Source organism: Lissotriton helveticus, chromosome 8, assembly GCF_964261635.1.
Source record: "Lissotriton helveticus chromosome 8, aLisHel1.1, whole genome shotgun sequence".
Lineage (NCBI taxonomy): Eukaryota > Metazoa > Chordata > Amphibia > Caudata > Salamandridae > Lissotriton > Lissotriton helveticus.
Genome location: NC_136069.1, coordinates 93,133,273 through 93,141,635, shown reverse-complemented (window position 1 = coordinate 93,141,635; position 8,363 = coordinate 93,133,273). Strand labels below are relative to the sequence as shown.

General features: G+C 44.8%; 1 long non-coding RNA gene across 1 annotated transcript in view; it reads right to left on the bottom strand.

The window, feature by feature from the left end:
- Positions 1-498: 498 nt before the first annotated feature.
- LOC144771490 (uncharacterized) overlaps positions 499-8,363 on the bottom strand; it is a 77,034-nt gene continuing 69,169 nt past the window's right edge. Inside the window, exon 3 of the long non-coding RNA XR_013599310.1 lies at positions 499-943. This is a non-coding gene — a long non-coding RNA (uncharacterized LOC144771490). The remainder of the gene's footprint in view (positions 944-8,363) is intronic.

Below are 8,363 nucleotides of genomic sequence, written 5' to 3'. Positions count from 1 at the left end.
TGCCACATCTCCGGAAACCTGAGAGATCTGCACTGGCTCCCGGTCAAGAAGAGATTCACCTTCCGTCTCCTCACCCACGCACACAAAGCCCGACACAACCAAGGCCCAGGATACCTCAACATCCGCCTCAAATTCTACGCTCACACATGCCAGCTTCAATCGACCGGCCACGCCCTCGCCGGCGTCCCACGCATCCGAAGAGCCACCACAGGAGGAAGGTCCTTCTCCTACCTGTCCACCAAGACTTGGAACTCCCTCCGACCCACCTCCGCCTGACCCAGGACCACCTTGCCTTCAGGAAGTGGCTGAAGACCTGGCTGTTCGAGCAGTGGCGGACCCCCCCTCCCCTAGCGCCTTGAGACACTCCGGGTGAGTAGTGCGCTATATAATAGCTTTGATTGATTGATTGATTGTGTACTCCACATACGAGATTGTCATGCAACCTGCAGTGTAAATTTTAGAAAAATAATCATACACAAGGGAGTAAAGGTTGTATGATGTATTTTTATTAGTCCTTACAAAAATCAAAATGCATGCTGAGGATGTTATTTTTCACATTGTTAAAAAAAATTATGCACTATGTCAGCACGTCTGCGGTTGCCTGCTGCTGTGCTTTGGTTTACAGGAGCATGGCCGTCATCCTGGTCATCCTCCGGCATTTGTGGATTTAAATCAGGTCCCTCATCCCAGGGGACTTTTGTGAGCACACATATGTTGTGCAGTATTGCACAAGCCAAAATTAATTTGCACACTGTCTCTGGTGAATACAGCATACGTCCACCAGACTTGTCCAGGCGCCGAAACCTGGCCTTGAGCAGACCAAATGTTCTTTCGACAATGTTCCTGGTCCTGCAATGTGCTTGGTTGTACGCTACTTCCTGTGGCGACTGTGGGTTTCCATAAGGTGTCATCACCCATGGCTGGATGCCATATCCCTGGTCAGCTGTAATGGAATAAATGAGAAGGTACAATGAAATGCTTGTAATGGTTCTGGTCGAGTACAGGCCATATGTTGTGTGTAATATTTCTTTTGACACTGTCCATTGGGCATGGATGTTGCAGAGAACACACCCAGTGACTCACATGCAAGACACCTTTGGCACATAGTTATGCTGGGAAATGGACACAGATTTGGACGGACATGCATTGACTCCCTATATACCTCTACATGACCTTGGCCCTCATTTTTGAAGTACTTGCGCCACTGGTGCATGACTTTTTAATTTTTTTAAAGTTAGGCACCAGCAGCGCATGACCTTAATTAATTATGCCCCTTCTATTGATGTATATGTATATGCTAGTGCAACATTATTCCATCCATGTCCTCATTAAAGCGTAATTGAAGCAATATTAACAGTATGGTAGCATGGATGGTGCATTGTATCATACTCTTTTGCTTACCTACAAGTAGGCCATTGCCATACTGGCCATTCTTGAAGCGGTCATTTATGATGCAGTTCCGGAATATGAAGGCATCATGTACACTGCCAGGGTATTTTGCCAGCACATTGGTAAATAGTCCACGGTGATCCACAATGGCCTGTACATTGATTGAATATGTATGTTTGCGATTTATGTACAAATGTGCTGTTGCTGCCGGAGGTACTAATTGCACATGTGTACAGTCAATGGCACCCAGCACATGGGGTAAGCCTGCTATGTCATAGAATCCTTGCTTGATCTCCATCTGCTGTTGTGGATTGTTGGGGAAACAGAGGTAGCGGGGTGTCAGTTGGATGATGGCATCCAGGACAGTTGGTAGGAATGATGAGAAAGCTGGCTGGGATATTCCTGCCACTTTGGCAACTGTTGTCTGGAAGGAGCCCGACGCTAGCATATGCAACACAGTCAGGAGCTTTGCCTGTGGCGGCATGTTGGTAGGCCTGTTGGTTCCTACCTCTAGCCTTGGTCCAATGAGTCGCAGTAGATGTAGTATGGTCTGCTTCTTGAGGCGAAATAGACTTATGACCTCCTCATTCCTGAGGCCTCTCAGGACACTCCTTTGACGGAATAACCGCTCCTTTCTGCGGCGTTGCCTGGGGGGGGGGGGTTGTGGGGCGGGGGTTTGTGGTTGGATTCCTTGTGCTAGTCGTCTCCGTCTGGCAGCTACTCGCAGCATTTCCTGCGCGTCCGTTTTGCAGGCGCACCAATTCTGACGTAACCGCAACAATGCGCATTTTCCGCAACAGATGCGACAAAAGTGGATAGAGTCATTAATATGGATGCGTCACTTTTGCGCATGTTTCTCCGTCGTAACGCCCACCATGCATACATTAATACTTACGTGTCGCAGGGCATTTTCACGCAGTGGATATCCGTGCGCAGTGGGCTGAAAGTGGCGCATCGTCGGAGATGCGCCACTCCATAAATATGGCGCATGCGTTGCGCCGACGATGCGCCATTATTTTTGACGCACCGGCGGCGCAAGCTCTTCATAAATGAGGGCCCAGATGCCTAAGGCCCTCATAACCTCAGCTGTATAGATAAAAAAAGGAAGAACTCTACCTCAGGAGAAAAACATCGATTTGAGGAGATAGACCAAATATACACCAGCGGATGTGCGTCCACCTACACCGACTGGAGAGGGTGTAAAGCAATAGTCTTTGAAGCCGGTGACCCCAAAGAAACGGCAGTCCTGAAGAAGGTGCTACAATATCAAGTGTCCACAGCACCGAAACGCGTCGACGCACTTTTGTTCTTATATAGAATCCAAGTAGGGTCTGAGGAGCGATAGATACTCATACATGAATGATACTATTGACTGCACTATTGAGATATAAAGAGAGGACCATTGGATCTAAATAATTAGTGTGGCGAAGGAATTTGAAGGCCATAGTGTACAGGGGGTTGTTTTGTATTTTTGTCTGCTATATTAATCTTCTAATATGTTCATGTTTCTGATATATTAATTTTGATAAATGTTACAGTAATTGTCTAATTGCTTACAACAATCACTTATTAATTGTTATGAATTTTTATGAATTTCTGTCTTTTCACTGTATTTGTTCAAAGATTATTCTTTGAAATTTAAGTCGTCCTATGTATATTTTATATTTTTTATTAAAAAGATTGTGAACGTTCAATTTTAGTGTGGAAATTAACTATTTACGAGCATTGGGAGTGACTGGCCTGTAACTACAGGAGAAAGAATGTATGAATGCTTAGACAGATAGGGTGCAAAAACACAGTGTATCTCCACGATAGTGTTTTACCCAGGGATTCCTCTCTGACTGGCTATATTGGACCTTGCCTACCAGACACCTTAACATTGTGGAACTCAGAAATTGCACAATGTCCACTTTTTAAAGTGAAAATAATCCATAGTTAAAAAACTTTCTTACCGGAATGATTTTTCTCTGATGCCTAAACATATATAAAGATACTGGCTATATTTATGAATTTGTGTGGCTCTCCTTCTTGAGTCATGTTGTCATTTATTGGCCATGGTGTGTATTTTGTGAATGTCTTGCGCTCCTCTGTGTTAAGCCTAAGGCTGCTCGACCACACTACTCCCTAATAGAGCACTTTGGGATTGCATAGCAAGTCCCTGTCCACTAGTAAGGGAACCCCAGTAATCTTTAAACAATATATCAGATTAATAAAGTATATCACATAAAGAGCCAGCATCCGTGTCAATAGAGCTAATATGTGGCGATCTGTTTGCCATTGCACACCTCTCCTCAAGAAGGAGCGGCTCATACTGGGCATTATGCAGAAGATGTAAACCCAAAGAACAGTCCTGATAATGGGTCACTAAGGGACTCATCAGCAGTCCAATGTTTGAAGTTGTGGGCATATGCTGTGCCAGGCAAATATCTAGGGCCCATTTTAAGGGGCACCAGATGCAGTGGAACAAGGGTTGCCGGCACAGGTAAAACCAGGCAGGCCGGAATGTTAGCCACCAATCAAGGTCCCGTTCTTGAAACAATTACATTATGTAAATTTGAAGTATGTCTTAATGACACCGCTGGAGTGATGGTAGTTCCAGCAGACTTGCATATGGAACATCCATTGCAGAGAAGCAAAAATAGAGCCACAATTCTGTAAATAAGAGACAACAGCAACAGGAACCTTCCGAACACCCTGGAAAAGATAGAATGAATAAAGGCCGGATTACTCCAAAAATAGTTTGTAATGAACTAACTAGGCCGGTGTAGGAAAGTAGGATCTGCTTTTATGGTTACTCCCACTTTTTGCTTGATGTAATGCTGTTTCTGACTAGTCTGACTGGAACTCTGCTAATCAGGACCCCAGTCTCTGTACTTTCTCCCATAAATTGGTGTGGTAAATACTTGGGTACATCCCAGATTCTACACTGCTGTAACCTTATCAGTCCCTAGTATACGTAACTAAGGTACCCAGGGCATTGGCACACCACGGGTTCCCCATGGGCAGAAGCATTTATTATGCTAACCATGGGAGACTACCCAAACTGTAATTACAGGGTGCCAATTGCAGCCTGTGTAAGCTGGTGCTAGCACCATTTACGAAAGATATAGGTTTACCTATATCTAAGGTCACTGCACTTAAAACCGATACATCACCCCTAAGGCAGGCCTTACAATCCTGAAAGCAGGGTACTCAGATCTAAGTGTGAGGGTGCCCTTGCATGAGCAGGACACCCTTACAGGCTATGGAGTCCATTCTGGCTATGGAGTCCATTCTCCCAGGTTGTAAGTGAGACAGCCATATAACATATAGAGGGCCACAGCGTCATTACGCGATGACCATCTCGAAACTGGCTGTACCGAATCAAATCATATTTGGTATGAAACATGTTGGAATCATACCCCTACACCGTAAATGGCGCGGGAGGTATGATTCCATGCACCGTAATGCTTTTTTGTGAGGCCCTCGGTGCTCCCGATACCTGTCTTCTATACCCAGACAGCAAACTAGAGCTGCTACTGGCCAGAGACACTATTCTGCCCTTCTGCTGCTGAGACAAGCTCGAGCAGGTGAAGGCAAAACAATTGGTATCCTGTCAGAGGGCGGTGTGACCACCTCCCATACAGGGTTTACTGTATTGGGGCAGGGTGAAGGCACTTGCCAGCACCACATAGCCTGCGTGCAGGGCACACTTGGTGCCCTCCATGCATCGTCCAGTTCAAACTAGTTTAGGGAGCCATTGGCTCCTGCTCTTGCACAAATCTGGACAGAGGACAGGGGTTTATCTTCCTCCTTGTCCAGCTCTTCCTTAGGGAGGGACCCCTGAATCGTCTGAACCCTTTCCTTAGGGTATTTAAGGGCTTACCTGTGGGTGGGTCCCTAGATTTGCCATAGGACATGATTATTTTCTGACACTACTTCTTTTTCAACCATCTGGGCACTCTGGACTCCGGTGGACATCGCTCTGGCATCAAGGCTGCAACTGAGAAGACTCCTGCTGTTACTGGTCTTGTTGCCCTGATCGTCTGTCGCAACTTCTGTGCCTGTGCATCATAAAGAAACATTCCATGCCCTAGTGGGCATGCAAGACACCTGAAGGAACCTCCCTTGAAGTGAAGGAGTCACATCTCTGCATCTGCAGGCACCACAACTAAGCTGGCTGGTCCGCTGATCTTGGGCTCCCACAGACTCCGGAAGGTTCAGCAACACAGGTAGTGGTTCTTCACATCCCTCGAGGCCTGCCCTGTCCTCTCACCAAATTTAAGGCCAGTATCCATCGTCGGTGTCGCAGGAACCGAACCCCTGTGCCTGTGGTTCCCAATCTGTGCGCCCCGGCACCCCTGTGCGCCATAAAATCTATTCAGGGGCGCTGTGCAACAAGCACAGTTTCAAAATAACACTTTTCTGGTCCGCTAAATGCCTCTGTATTTATTGCATTTCCAGTCGAGAGTTTACACGTCGTTTGTCATTAAATTCTTGGCGTGTGCTGTCAACTAGTGTCTACTTTTCACATAGCAGTTTAGCAGAGAATCGTCCATAAACGTGGCAGAAGGCATGAAACAAGCCCAAGTTTTGACTTCTGAAGGAGAGAAAGCAGAACAGATAAACCGAGCAGCAGGTACGTTTTCTAGTTCAGAAGGGCTTCCAGCCCTCCTTTCCAAGGCGCACTTACTCATGAGCGAATCTCCGCGTATTATTCTGGGCCAGGTTGTTCAGAGGGTTTAAAACACAGCTGCCTCCACTGGACCCCAGTTCCATGCACAAAATCCTCCGGAGTTGGATGTTTAGTAATGCAGTATCCTTATTCTTTCCCAGGGCGGGTATTTATAAGTCCAGCTCAAAATCTGTTCACGATTCTCCAATATTTCATTTGCAAAGTAATGTCACAGGTGCTAACATCCGGAGCAGATATCCTTTTTCTCCCCATCTGCAAAATAAACCCACACATTTCGTGTTTCACTTCTTTGACTAGATGAGAGTGGTGCCCTGGTAACCAATGCACGCCCTCTTTGTGCCTTTAACAGACCCTGCCAGGGTGTAGTATAACCAAGTCCTTATTAAAGATTGTTCTGTGAGGTCGTATCCAAACCAATACTTTGTTATTCATGTGCACTGTTTATTTGCACACATACAATCAGGTTTATTTAAGTCCACTACAGCACACTGTGAGTGAGTGAATGATAATATCCGTACGATCGTTAGTAAAGTAAAAAGGTTTCAGTTCGCAGTTAGGGAGTTGACAGGATCCTATTTCTCACACAAGTCACATGCAGCATCTCCATAGGGCACATACAAATGCACATGAATACATACACTGGAGCTCCGTGACACACACAACTGAGGTTGGGCAGAAGATCGGCATGGCATTTTAAATAATAGTAGTATCACCAGCATTATTTTTCCACTGAAAATGCGGGCTCCACTGAGCTTGTTAAAGAAATCATAAGCCTTATTATCACGATTTCTTTATTTTAATGAGCTCCGTGAAGCCCACCTTTTTAGTGTAAAAATAATGCTGGTGATACTGATTACTTTAAAGAAAAAGGGGTAACCCTGTGTCCCTCAGAACCTGGGTAATTAATTGTTAATAAAACAAATGGTTCTGTCGGGTGAAAACCAGAAGTGATTTTTGGAATATTCTTGACTCTATTGGAGGAGCCCCCTCTTATGACAACACAATTCAGAACCTCACAATTAATGACTCGAGGTCTTATTCATTGCATTTCCATCTTTATATAAATTAAAGTCATTCAGTTATTTCATGAGTACAAACAAAAAGACTGTCAAAATGAATTCATGTGCAAAAAAGTGACAATAGTGAATAGTGCTCAAGTGGTAAGAGACTTACTATATATGCACAATGAAAGATACAAATCTATACAATCAATATATACATATATACACAGTTATTCTTTCCAAGGCCGTTCTTGACAAATTTCTAGAGATTTTCCAATGTTTCTTTAAGTATTTAAAATCCTAGATGTCAAAAGCCTGTTGTGGGGTGTCGACGTTTCGACACGGCTCAACACGACCTGTTATTCAAGTGGACTGCTGTGCAACACACCTCTGTCTTGAGAAAGACCCGCCGCGACTTTAGACACAAGCGCAGAAGTGTTGAAACGTCGACACCCCACAACAGGCCTTTGACATCTAGGATTTTAAATACTTAAAGAAACATTGGAAAATCTCTAGAAATTTGTCAAGAACGGCCTTGGAAAGAATAACTGTGTATATATGTATATATCGATTGTATAGATTTGTATCTTTCATTGTACATATATAGTAAGTCTCTTACCACTTGAGCACTATCCCTGGCCGAGAGGCTATGATGGGGTGGGGTCCACTTTAGAGAAGAACAACGCCATCACAAACCCGGCTACACTCTCTATGGCACTCCTAAACTGTAGGTCCCTTCCAAAACACGCGGTTGAAATACATTTATTGGGCCAAGATTTGGAACTGGACCTATTGTTTTTAACAGAGACATGGCTGTCACCAAATTCTGGAGCTGATATCGTCGCGGCACTGCCAGATGGCTTCAACATGCAATGTCAACATAGACCTCTTGGAAAAGGGGGCGGGCTAGCAATAATACATAGAGACAGAGTTGGCTGTAGAATAGCAGAGGGTGGTGTTAAAGACTTCGAGAGCACCCATTTTCATCTGCAAATTTCACCAAACAAGTCCTTATCGGGCCTATTGGTATATCGCCCACTAGGCAGCCCGGGTCAATTCATAGACTCACTACTAGAGAATACTATCGCCTTAGCTACCGCTGCACTAACTTTATCTTATTAGGAGATTTAAATTTTCATTTCGATGACCCTTCTGATAAAGGGGCTATGGATCTTAAGCACGAGCTGAAGATTATGGAGCTACAGTTAATTAATGAAGATGCCACACACATAAAAGGGCATCTTCTTGATCCTATATTCACGAATGCCTCACAGCTGGTCTCAAGATCCTCCCTCCCC